Genomic DNA, 14,405 nt, shown 5'->3' on the forward strand with positions numbered 1-14,405 from the left:
CCACCACCAACAGCAACTAGATCATCCATGACCAATTGCTCTACAATTTTCATGTTAGACTCAACTGACTAATCATGAAAACCAACCACTATCCAACATTAGCAAGGTTAGAAATATCTTCAGCAATAACCTCAACTGCTTTGCAGGTTCTATATCAAACTCCACGAACTGATCAACAAAACCAACCCTCTTCCACCTCGACCTTGCTATGTCATCTACTTTCTCAAACAAGTCTTCTAACTAGCTAGAAAAATCCCTTTCTAATCGATAGACTCCAACTCCAATAGCATACAAATTCTTTCTTTGGTTTCTCAACTCTTTTAGAAAAGGTAGCATCCACAACAACATCCACCCAAGCTATTATTTCATTAATCCTCATTTCCATTATATCACGGCTATTCACAATCATCCTAGGGTCCAATCCTCTTGGAGCCATCTTCCAAGATCTTCGTAAACCCTCTACAAAAAATCCTTCCCAAACTCCTTGTGATAAAAACCAATTTTTTTGCATGTCAGATCATAACCTACCACCTCGCATGAATAATCAAGAACCACATCACAAGTCTAGGACCACGGATCTGCAATCCACAAACTCTCAACGATCATCTCTCAACAAGATCAGTCTTCCATCTTCGCATCCATCTATCCATCTACAAGTCCTCTATAATTACAAGTTATACCATGATCTTCCACCTCACAAACAAGAGATCTAAGAATCCAAAAAGTACAATCCACCACTAGATCAAGATCTTCTCAGATCTACTTCTCCAACCCAAGTCCAGGTGTAAACTGCCTCAGCTTCATCAATCTATCTACACATTCAGGAACAACCTTCACTCTAATACCATTCTACTACAATGCAAGGTAGGAGTATCCCCAAAGAAGATGTCCTAGCCCCCAACTATAAAACCACACAGTGAAAACACAAAAGAAAGAAGCAACAAATGCAAGATCTAATACCAAATCCAATCTCTTTATTCATAAAACATAACTGATTACATGCAATATGCCTGACTGTAAGGCATTTCAAGTTAGGGCCAATAAAATAGCAATTAAAAAATTAGTTCTACAAGATCCAACTAACAACCAATCTTAGTTAGTCCAAATCTATAACATAACAACAATCTGAAGAAAACCACCAAGGAAATCTAAACTTGTGCTTGCAAGCCTACCAAGAAATCTCCTTGTTTTCCAACTGCAGCCCTAGCTTTGCTCTAAATTCATCCAAGATCCAAGTGTAAACTATCTCATACTTGGCACTCTATCCACGACATTCACAACTCCATCATAATCCTACTGCAGACTACCTCACATTCGGTTGCTCTATCCATAGACTCAGGAAAACTCGCCCATCAGTTGGTCCTACCTGAATCATTCCATGAATGAATCATCCTTTCATGAAAATGAATGACTAAAGACTCTAAAACAGCCCCTACTTATACCAATCTAAGCCACAAGTCAGCCTAGAACACAAATTAAATACAAATACATAAATTAAATACCACAAGTCCACTTGCAACAATAATTAAATGTCCAGAAATCGATATCGAAGTAAAATCGTGATATCTCCTAGCACTAATTGAACTAGAACTCACACTTTGAACTGTACATATTAATTTAGGTCCACTAAAACCCCTTAAATGTGTAAATTCTAATTTCTTAAGAACAACTACACATCCATCTTGAAAATCATGCACAGAAAATTGTCACACAGTATGCCAGAAATCGATATTGTAGGTGAATTGCCATATCTCTCAACTCGTAATGAATTAGAACTTGTGCTCTAGATAAAAGGAATTACTCTAAGTCCTCTTCAATCCTTCAAGTGTGTAGCCTCTAATTCATTAAGGATAATTAGTTACACATCCTACAATAGGCACCCAAAAACTAGAAAAAATGCAGTTCCATTAACAAAGTAAAAATTGCTCAAACATCAACTCAATCCATCAAATCTCTATAAAATCATGAGGAAAGGTTCCCCAATGTGTCTTTGACACATCCCTAACCATAAAAATCATAGCTCTACCAAAACCAAAGCTTGATGCTCCTGCATTAGGGGAAGAGAGAGAGAGAGAGAGAGAGAGAGAGGGGGGGGGGGGGGGGGGGGGGGGGGATAATGAGAGGGTAATTAGAGGTCATAACTAGATAGAGAGAGAGAAGGTGATTAGGGGAAAATCTAGAGAGAGAGAGAGAGAGAGAGAGAGAGGCAAGGGATCCTAATATATTTTTAATAGAAAGAGAACTTAGGTATAGGGGGTAGACAAAGGGGTGATTAGGGTATATATAGATAAAGAGGTAATGGATAGTGGAGGAAGGGAGAGATTGAGAAAGATATGGAGGAAGCGATAAAAGAGAGGGAGATAAATTTTGGGGGTATATATATAGAAAACAATAAGACATAGAGGAATGTATATTTGAGAGAGAGAGAGAGAGAGTGAGTGATTAGGGGGCATATCTAAAGAGAGGCAAGGGATTCTATTATATTTTTAATAGAAAGAGAACTTATAGATAGAGGTAGAGATAGGGTTGTTACACAAAGAGAGAGAGAGAGAGAGAGAGAGAGAGAGAGAGAGAGAGAGAGAGAGAGAGAGAGAGAGTAATTAGGGGGAATATCTAGAGAGAGTAGAAAGGTGTGTGTGTGTGTGTGTGTGTGTGTGTGTCGTGTGTGTGGTGTGTGTGTTGTGTGTGTGTGTGTGTGTGTGTGTGTGTGTGTGAGAGAGAGAGAGCTAACCATAATTATAACCACAATTTTAATCCATAACCTAAGTCTTAAGTCTAACTCTAGCCCTATCCATAATCTCATCCTTAGCTCTAATTGTAAGCTTTATCCTAACATTAACCACACACGTGTATCTTATATGAATCCAAATAAACTATAATCTAAATGCTAACCATAATCCTAATACCCAATCATAATTAATAATGTTTAACTATAATTATAAACATAATAATATTAATTGTCACTTTATTAATAATATAATAATCCATATATAATTAATATTAAATATATTGATATTATTATTAAATATATATTGAATATTAATATATCAAATATAATAATATAATAATCCATAGAATAGAGAGACTCATATTAATATATACTTGATTAAAAAATTCAAAAATATTTTCCATGGTGTGCAACGACTATAATATATATATATATATATATATATATATATATGTCGAGTGTCACCCTTCTCATGGTGCCTATTATAATTCAAATCCTAACCCACACAAAAAAACTATAAAACTTGAATTAAAATAGGCACCTCGAGAAGGATGACTCTCAGCATATATATATATATATATATATATATATATATATATATAAATATAAAGAATAGAGAGAGAGAAGTGAAATGAGCGAGGTGGATGAGAGGGTAATTAGAGGGCATAACTAGAGAGAGAGAGAGAGAGAGAGAGAGAGAGAGTAATGAAATGAGGGGACAGAATGGGAGGATAATTAAAGGACCTAACTAGAGAGAGAGAGAGAGAGAGAGAGAGAGAGAGAGAGAGAGAGAGAGAGCATAATTCTAACCATAACTTTAAGCCATAACCTAAGTCTTGATTCTAACTTTAGACCTACCCATGATCTTATCCTTAACTCTAATTATAAGCTTTATCCTAACATTAATTAACCATACACATTTTTATCTTACTATGAACCCAAATAAACCATATCCTAAATACTAACCATAATCCTAATACCTAATCATAATTAATGAACTTTAATTATAATATTTAACATAATAATATTAATTGCCACTTATTATTAATAATAATATAATCCATATTATAATTAATATTATCATTAAATATATATTAAATTTTTTATTTTATTTTTATCTATAAACAACTAAGGCCTTTTTATTATACAGAATAGTAATATAACATTACAATGGTTCTCCATTCAAACAAGCACTGGTAGGAAAGAACAGAGAAGAAAACCTCTAGTCTCACCCGAGACTTTTGTCCTATACAAATTACACTTTAAAAGGGGCATACCCCAGTTCATTTACAAAATGATTTATACATTACAATTTAGAAATCATAATTTTTCAAGATTTTTAAGATAATTCCTTAGTTTCTTAGGAGAGAATCCAAGATGATCAATTTTTCCTTCCTTTTCATGTTAATCTGTTTTTGAAACACTTATATATATATATATATATATATATATATATATATATATATATATATATATATATATATATATAATTGCTTAGTTCCATTGATTTCTAGATTTATAATCCTGATTTAATGACTATAGTGTATTTTGTTGTAGGTTTCAATGTTTGATTTGTATATTATTCATACTACCTATTTAAGATTAACATTTAAAAGAAAAATTTAGAGCTCAAAAACCCTTCAAAAAAAAAAATTGGTGGGGGTTATATATTTTAAACATCTTATAATATTGTTAGCACAAAGAGAGCAAGAAAGTCTCCAATATTAGATGCATGGGTCCTCTAAGATAATCCAACCTTTATTTCAAAGAAATGAAAGATCTGTCTACTTTAATAGATAATACCAAACCTAAACTAGATTAGGATCATGCCTGATAATCACTCAAAAGGCATCGATCAATGTTTGAATAGGGGAGAGGGAGAAACCCTCAAAAAAGATAAAACAAAAATGTTGAAAAAACACTCTATATACAATTAACAGATTGTTCCAAACATGACAAAATGGAAACTAAGATATGCATCAGCAAAGAATTCCACATTCCACTATCACCCTATGACAAACTATAAAAGATTAAAAATAGAGTTATATGTAGTGAAGGATGAAAAAAAGCATCTACAAACTGATACCAAACCCTAACAGAACTAAGGATATTATTAGCTATAGATAGAAACCATTTAATCCTGAATATAAAGGGTTGATGATGTAAAAGATACATAATAGATATCTAATAGAGATAACACCAGGATCCAGCTAAAGAAAAACCAAAAAATCCCTAGGATCCAAAGACCTAAATCCAAAAAAGCCACCAAAACATTTGTATAAAACTCCATGCATCAAAGGTCTAATCCTCATCCTTCTTCAGACAAACCATAATGATTTTTGATGCTTACTAAATATTTGACATAGGACATCCTAGAGGAAACACATAAGTTGTCTTATCTTTGTTGGACTTGAATAAGTTAGGGAGAATAAATTCCACATTTTCCAAATTATCTAATTTCACCTTTGGCTCAATGTATGCAAAGTATAGATTCAGGTAATTATGAAGCCATTCCAAGTTCTACTCCTCCACTATCCCTCTCCAACATAGTAGAAAGTTAATATTGGCTTCCATCTTTGGCCATGCTTGATAAAATAGGGCATTATCCCTAATTGTCAAAATAGGATGCCTATAGACCTTAGCTTGCCCTAGACTACTAAGCATGTGGCTCATATAAACCTCAAGAAGAGGAATCCTCTATTGATGGTTGATACTGAAAACAACATGCTCTAAACCCTCTAGCCAAGTAAGATCAAAAGCATTTCAACATAGGCTAATAATCTCAATGTGACCTATGTTTTCCCTAGCTAAGCAAGCTATGAAAGACCCAATTACCGAGTTGTTGGTGCACCAAGTAAAAGCATAATTGAAAAATTGCTCACCTAAGAACCTACTAACTACTACCCTAGATAAATCATCCATCGAGTTTTAGTATTGTGTTCCACCTTTTAGGCTTGACATTGCCCTAAATGCCACAGTTATGGTTTCTAGGGAATGAAAAATAACTACAACAGTCTCCATCCTAACTCTAATACATATTCCCAAAAAAATATGAAGAAAGTGACACATTAAGAACAAAAGACAATGACATCAAATTTATAGAGGGAGTCAAGATTGAAATATCTAGAAATGCTCAAAATAGCAATGGTTAAAATGTATTTATGATTGTGACCTTTCCCCACTAAAATTATCAATAAGGTACTATGATATCGATAATGATTATTAATTAAGCTCCTGAGGCTAGTTGATTTAACTGATCATAATTGATTAATAGATAAATATACTAATGATAATGTATAATACTAGGTCATGAGTTTATAGGTTTTGATATATTAATATATCCTCACCATCTGCTCCTTTGTTTGCCAGATAATCTTCTTTTTTATTACCTTCTTGAAATATATGTTGAATTTTTGTTTCTTCAATAAGATTAGATAATTTTAGAACGTCTTCTAGTTTTGAGTTCAATGCCCAATTTGGGCTATTCCTTTTCCTTAATGCATTGAGCACAATTTGGGAATCCCCTTCAATTATTAGTTTCTTAATACCTAAACTTAAACTTAATTGAAGTCCCTCTTGAAGGGCTTCTAGTTTTGCTAAATTATTCGTAATAATTCCCATAGGTTTGGCTCTTTTATTGATCAATTTTTCAAAATACATATTAATGATACATCCTATTCCCAATTTTCCTAGATTACCCCTAAATACTCCATCAAAGTCTAATTTTTACCACCCTCTCAGTGGTGATTCCCATTTACATTCTTTCCTTGCTTCCTTATTGTTCTTGTTGTATACTAGCGGTGGATTGATAAGTTTTCTCCAATTTCTTTTCGTTTCACCATCCCATTCTGTAAAGGATCCTTCCTCTTTTACTATTTTCCTTAAATGAGTATTCATGACTTCTACTATACATGCTTCTATTTTGTTAATTAATGGTGCAATATTCATTTCTGAATCATAGAAAATCTATCTGTTCCTTTCTTTCTAGATCTCCCACATAAGAATGGATGGGCTAATATTCCAAATTTTTTCATAAATGTTATAAGAGATTCCATTAGACCAACCTATCAAGTGGCTCTCAAGGTTGCCTAACTGAGGTGATTTCCAACAAAGCTTTTGTCAGAGCCATTCTCGGCATTCCTTTGCATACAAACATTGAAATAATAGATGTATATAGATTCACTTTCTTTTTTGTATAAATAGCATCTTGAGGGTCCCTCAATACCTATTGTCCTAAGTCTTTCTTCTATTATTATCCTTTTTTGAAGAATTTCTGGTTTTGGTAGGCAAGTTGTGTCCCGATACTAATGTCTTCCTAGCTTTGTGACTGTATTATTAGGTTATATCCTTTTTTGACATTGTATCTTTCATCTTTGGAGGCTCTCCATACGATTCTATCTCTTCTTTCCATTTGGTTAACCTTTCACTGTCGAAGTATTCCCTCAAATGTCTCCTTTTCTTTAGGGTTTAGCTCTATATTTTCTAATGATTTCCAAACCCACATATCTTTCCCATTTTCTTCTTGTAGATATTTATAAGTGCTTACTTTAGTCCCCCAAAAGTTTTCTAATACATTTTTATATTAGCTGGTATTCCTAAGCTATCTCGAGAGGAAAGACCATCCCATGAATCTTCCCAAAATAGTGCTTCTTCTCCCTTACCTATATCCCAAGTAATGCATTTACTAATTAGAGATCAACATCTCACTATAAAATTCCAACTTTATGATCCTTTAGGTAAATTTTGCATTCTAAAGAGGGAAGTAAGATCAACTTCATTTAAATACTTGTTGTATAGAATGTTTGCCCATTTTTTCTCCCTTTCTTAATATATTCACCATACCAATTTTGCTCCTAGAGCTTCGTTCTACTGATTGAGGTTTTTAATGTTGATATGAGATTATTTTGAAGTGAAGAAACTATAATGGAATAATCATTTTTTTGTCACTAATGTCAAACCTACTACTTGTTAGTAAGATAACTACTTATTTGATTTGAGTACTATCATTTGTTTGATTGATGAAGAGGATTTGATCGAATGAGATAACAAGAGAACCTAGAGGAAAGGTTGAGTTATGGTATGAAAAAGGAGTACAAAGATTAATTAAACAGTGATAATATAGTGTTTTATTTATCTACTTAAGGCTGTAGAGGTTGGATATATTGATTAAGTCTAGAAGAACAAGTAAGAAGAATTGTGTCTGCCAAGCTTGATCGAGTGCACAATAGGTGCCAAGCAACGTAAGTGCAAGTCGAGTAGAAAATTAGTTGGAGTTGAGAAAAGTGAAGATTCAATGTATGTTGACTAAATATAGTGTAAGTCAAGGAAATTTTAGTTGATGTGGAGCATCTAGAAATTTTAGTGATTGCCAAGTGAACCAGTGTTGTCCAAGTGAACGAATGGTATGGAAGCTGAGTGATAGCATATTGATGCCAAGTTCTACTATTCATGTTAAATCATAGATTTGATGAATCTAAGCTGACTATTTTATTTTCTTGAATTGTGTGAAGCATGTGGAAGATAAATATGATGATATGATGGCACAACATTCAAGGTAAACCATTTTGTGGTGAATTCAAGGAAGAATCTAGAAGAATTTTCTAGAGGAAACAAATGAAAAAGTGGGTAGATTCATTGTATCCTACCTAATCCTACCTAACCCTAAAATGGATGATTATGGTTAAACAAAAAAAGATCTTAAATATCTATTTATAGAGAGAGTTGGTCAGAAGCAAAGGTTGTCATGTGTGAGAACCTAAGGCAAATGAGGAGTCTAGTGTACTGCTTCATTCAATGGTCGAACAAAAGAGACTGCAACTGGAATGTAAAGAGAGAAGACTAAAGAGGATGAATGCTTGAAGGGTGAACAAGCTATCAGTGCTAAAGTGTGTGAAAGCCAAGCAAAATGGATGACTAAAATAGACATTTGTAATCTACAAGTGAGTTATAATTTGTTATTAGATCAAGCCTTACTATTACTTTCTAATCATTATATGAATCTAGGGTAAATCCTTTGGATTAAGATTGACCTAACAATCATTTGTAAATCCTTTAACTTGGTGACATTCCAAGTGAATGGTCTAAAATCCTCTAACAAGGCTCACTCCTAATAGGTTGATTGAAATCCTCTAACTAGATCACATTTAACAATGTGCATTGTAACCTTTAACAACGTTGGCCTTTTACAGAGCATCACTTTAGAAGAGTGAGCACTAGTAGCATGTTACTGATGGTTTTTCCCAAATTGGGGTTCCATGTAAAATCCTTATGTCAAATGTGTTATTGAATCTTCTATGTTTCATGTTTACATTTCTACAAAGTTGTTTTGACAGTAACCTACAAAGTTTAAGTGTTGCATGATCTAATGGTTGCATGCATAATAATGTTTTATGGATATGGTTTCACTAAGCTATGAAATGTTTTATTTGTACATCTGGACCTTGGATAGCTAATTCACCACCCCTCTTAGTTATTCTAAAGAATTCCAACATTTAATACTTAAACCCCCTAGCTCCTTGGGTTTGCATATGTTTTCCCATTTTATTAGTGTCATTTTCTTATGATCTTCTGTATCATTCCAAAAAAAATAAAAATTTGACCTTTCCTTCTAGCCTTTTATTCACTTTTTAAGGGAGTATGATGCATGATAATTGATATGTGGGTAGAGTTGAAAGTACTATTTTAATTTTTGTAACTTTACCTTCTTTTGTTAGCCACTTTCCTATCCAACTTCCCATTTTCTTGTCTATTATTTCTAGAATATTATTCCAACCTTTATTGTGTCTCGTACCTTTTTATAACTCTATATCTAGATATTTACATTGAAATGATCCTTTTTTATATCCCATAATGTTGCATATCTGGTTTTCTAATTCAAGCTTGGTATTGATAAAGAAAATTTTTGACTTGTCTATGTTTACTTTTTGACCAGATGCTTCCATATATTGATGAATTATAATTTTGAAGTTTTCAGCTTCTTCCAAGGATCTATCTCCTAGAAGAATTGTATCATCAACAAATTGTTGATGAGTAATATTTGAAATATTATTTGTAATAGTGATGCCTCTAATTTTACCTTCTGTCTGAGATTTTTTATTGTCCTTCCAAAAGCTTCTACTATAATTATGAATAGAAATGGAAACAACAAAGGAGCTCCATGTCTAATACCTCTTATAATATCAAAATATACTTTTGGGGTTCCATTCATGAGGAATGATAGTTTAGGAGTTGATATAAATTTGAAAATAAAGTTGATCCATTGGCGACAAAATCCGAAGGCTGTTGGAAATAGAGATGGAGTAACTGAGAGGGGAGGGGTGAATTAGTTACCACAAAAATAAATCCACAAATCCTTGGATGTCTTAAAATAAAGTTGCTGCTGACACTCGGTAACCACACAAATAAATGCTGAAACTTGATAGATGTTCTATTAACTTATTAAGCATTTAAAGTGATTAACATGCATGCATAAAAAAATAACATGAACACAAGAGACACCAGATTTAATGTGGAAACCCTATTTGGGAAAAACCACCAAGTAACTAGTTACCAATTTTCACTCTTCTGAAGTGAGCCTTGTTAGGAGCCAACCCTATTAAAGCTTACAAAACACACTGTTAGGTGTGACCCTGTTAGAGGATTTAATCACCTTGTTAGAAGTGGCCTTGTCAGAGGTCTTTAAAACAATTCAACTGAATTGTCACCTTGTTAGAGGATTTACAAAATGGCTATCAAACCAACTCTGTTAAGAGGTTTTGAATCACTGTTCCAATGATTAGAAAGAAAAAAATCAAGTGATCTGAAACATATGCAACTTATTTTTGCTGAATACAGATCTCTGTTCTGCTTTACTAGATCCTCACTGATCAAACACAACTTTGCAGCTTCATAAGGATATCTAATCCTTCCTCAACATTCGCTCATTCATACATTCACACTCTTATGCATCCACACTCTTTTATCTTATGAATTCACAACTTGACCTTTCATATATACCTTTCAGATTGTCAAGTCAGCTCAATTACAAGTTACAACAACTGAAAAACATTAAATCAGTCGGCTTCACAAAATAATTAAACTTAATTCTTTGGAACAATAAAATTCTTTGCTACCCGACCCAGCTCGGTGACCATTGCTCCAAAATGGTATCCCTAGTGTTATCCAAGTACAGCTTGATAAACATTGCAAACCTTGCAACTTTCTTTGGAGACTAAGTTAACTCGATAAACACTGACCTTCCTTCATTTACCGAGTGAGCTCAGTAAAAGATAACCTTCCTTCGCTTACCGAGTGAGCTCGATAAAAGCTAACTTTCTCGTTGATGACCGAGTGAACTCGGTAGACATTGAACTTAGTAAACATTGACTTTCCCTTTGTTAACCTTGGGAGCTCACTTAACATTAACTTTCTGCTACAAGATCCTTTGATGCCCGAGTGAACTCGGTAAGAGCTAACTTACTGTGTAATATTCAAGAACGCTCGGTAGACACTGTAAATTTCTTTGCCAACTGTTTGAGCTCGGTAGACTCTGTCTGATGGCTGATATGACATTTGTGTAACATCAAAGACAATACAAAATTAACAATTGTATCCAACAATCTCCCTCTTTGGCATTGATGGCAACACAACATGTCAACATAAAAATTCTCCCTCTAAGATAGAAAACTCTCCCTCTTACAGTAATCTCCCTCTGTGAAGGAATTACATAGCAAATTCTTTATATTTTGAACAAATTTCAGAGAGATATGACAATAAAACTCTCCCTCTTTGACAACACATGCCAAAGACAACTCAACTCAAATAAATTTCAGTGTACCTTTAGTACTGATTCATATGCAGTATTTTCTGGTTATGCTACATCAACTGATAGATCTTCAATCTGGTATGAGTTGATGCATCACTAAAACTTTATTTTAGTGAACTTCAGATAGGGGAGTGACCCCTAACTTACCTCTTAGATATAGGAATGCATCCTTAGGTAATGGTTTAGTGAATATGTCAGCAATTTGTTCCTTTGTATGAACATATTCCAATCGGATCTCCTTATCTTGCACCAATTCTCTGACAAAATGATATTTTATTGCAATGTGCTTGGTTTTGGAATGCATCACTGGATTCTTAGATATGTTGATTGCACTTGTATTATCACAGAACATAACAACTAGTTCTTTGATTTCTATCTTCATGCCTTCCAACAACTATTTAAACCAAACAATATTAGAATAGTTTACTGCTGCAGCAACATACTCTGCCACTGCTGTAGATTGAGATGTACAATTCTACTTTTTTCTTGTGCAAGAAACCAACCTCTTTCCAAGAAAGAATGCACCTCCACTTATACTTTTTCTATCATCAAGGTTTCCTACCCAATCAGCATCAGTAAATACTTTCAAATTCAAATTTCCTCCAAACTTATACCATAAACCATACTCTTCAGTTCCTTTCAAATATCTCATTATTCTTTTGATTGCCATCATGTGATTTTCTCTTAGTTTTTCTAAAAATCTTGCTACTATACCAACTGCAAGGGCAATATCTGGCCTAGTATGAACTACATACTACAACTTTCCAATCATAGATCTATACATTGTTTGATCTACTTCTTTTGATTCATCTTCCTTGGTAAGTTTTAATTCGGTACACATAGGAGTCCTGACTGGTTTACAATCTTCCATTCCAAACTTTTTCAATATCTCTTTGATGGATTTTGATTGAGTAATGTAGATACCATTTATATTCTGTTGAATTTGAAGACCAACAAAAAATTTGATCTCACCAAACATAGACATTTCAAATTCCTTGTTCATTTGTTCTAAAAATTCTTTGCACAGATCATCATTCCCTGTGAAAATAGTATCATCTACAAATATTTCTGTCAAGACAATCTTATTATCTGGTCCTTCCTTAATATACAAGCTACTGTTATCATTAGTTCTTTAAAAACCAATCTGAATAAGATAGTTATGCAATCTTTCATACCATGCTCTAGGGGCTTGTTTTAGACCATGCAATGCCTTGTGTAATTTGCAGACCATGTTCTTCTTATCTGGATCAACAAAACCTTTAGGTTGTTCAATGTAAACCTCTTCATCTAGTATACCATTGAGGAATGCTGACTTGACATCCATCTGATAAACTTTGAATCCTTTGTGAGCAGCATATGCTAGTAAGGTTCTGACTCCTTCCAATCTTGCAACAAGAGCAAAAGTTTCTCCATAGTCTATTCCTTCTTCTTGAGCATATCCTTTGCATACTAGTCTAGCTTTGTTTATTGATCCCTTACCATCTTCATCCAACTTGTTTTTGAATATCCACTTAGTTCCAATCACATTTTTGTCTTTAGGTCTGGGTACAAGAGTCCATGTCTTGTTTTTCTTTATCTACACTATCTCTTCATTCATAGCCTCAATCTAACTATCATTTTCCAATGCATCTTTGACATTTCTAGGTTCAAAATCAGCAAGTAAACAAGTAGCTTTCAACTTATTTCTTGTCACGGTTCCTTCAGATTTATCTCCAATGATATGATCTGCTAAATGATGTCTCCTGACATACTTAGCTAATATAGGTTCCTTGCCTTTTGAATGAATTTCATTATTATCTTCTTGCATTTCAACTTCAGTTTCTGTCTGTTCTGGCTCAATAGATATTTGCTCGAGTTCTTCAAACTCGGTAGACACTTGCTCAGTTTGAATTTCCTGTAACTCGGTTACAGATGACTCGGGAGTAGAAGATTCCTAATTCTCTGATGTAACTGGTACTATATTAGGTTCACTGAAGACAAACCTTTTATAATCTTCTGGTTCCCTTTTGCTTTCTTCTTTAGTCCTTTCTACAAACTCATCAACTTTCACATGTGCACTTTCTATGACTTTGTGAGTAGACAAGTTCAAACACCTATATGCCTTACTTTTGCATGAGTATCCAAAAAATATACCTTCATCACCTTTCACATCAAATTTGTCTTTTCTAGATTCTTTCAAAATGTAACATTTACTTCCAAATACTTTAAGGTAACTTATATTAGGTTTATAGCCATACCATAACTCATAGGGGGTTTTGAATGAGTCTTTCTTCAGATGTACTCGATTCAAGGTATAAACTGCAGTGATGATAGCTTCCTTCCAGCATTTGATAGCAATGCTCTTTTCAATCATTAAAGTTCTTGCACAATCCATGATGGATCTATTTCTTCTTTCAGCTATTCCATTTTGCTGGGGTGTTCCAGGGGCTGATACCTGTCTTTTGATTCCTCTTTCAATGCAAAAGTTATTAAACTCATGTGAAATGAACTCTCTACCTCTATCTGACCTCAAGCATTTTAATCTTTTCCCTGTTTCTTTTTATACTCTGGCCAAATACCATTTGAACTTTTCAAATGCTTCTGATTTGTTTCTTAGATACATGACTGTCATCATTCTTGAGTAATCATCAACAAAAAGAATGAAGAACTTTTCTCTAGTATAGCTTTCAATTCCAATGGGTCCACATAAATCAGTATGCACAATTTCTAATATATCTTCAGACTGATAGTTTTTGTAACTTTTAAAACTAATCTTTCCCATCTTTCCAATCTGACAATTTTTGCATAGACCGACCTCAAGTTTCCTTATGTTAGGAATGCCTCTTACTTTCTTGAATTTTCTTATCTTTACCAAATTATCAAAGTTTACATGAC

This window comes from Cupressus sempervirens, chromosome 7 (genome assembly GCF_028749045.1).
Source record: "Cupressus sempervirens isolate cs-2001-9-10 chromosome 7, ASM2874904v1, whole genome shotgun sequence".
Classification (NCBI taxonomy): domain Eukaryota; kingdom Viridiplantae; phylum Streptophyta; class Pinopsida; order Cupressales; family Cupressaceae; genus Cupressus; species Cupressus sempervirens.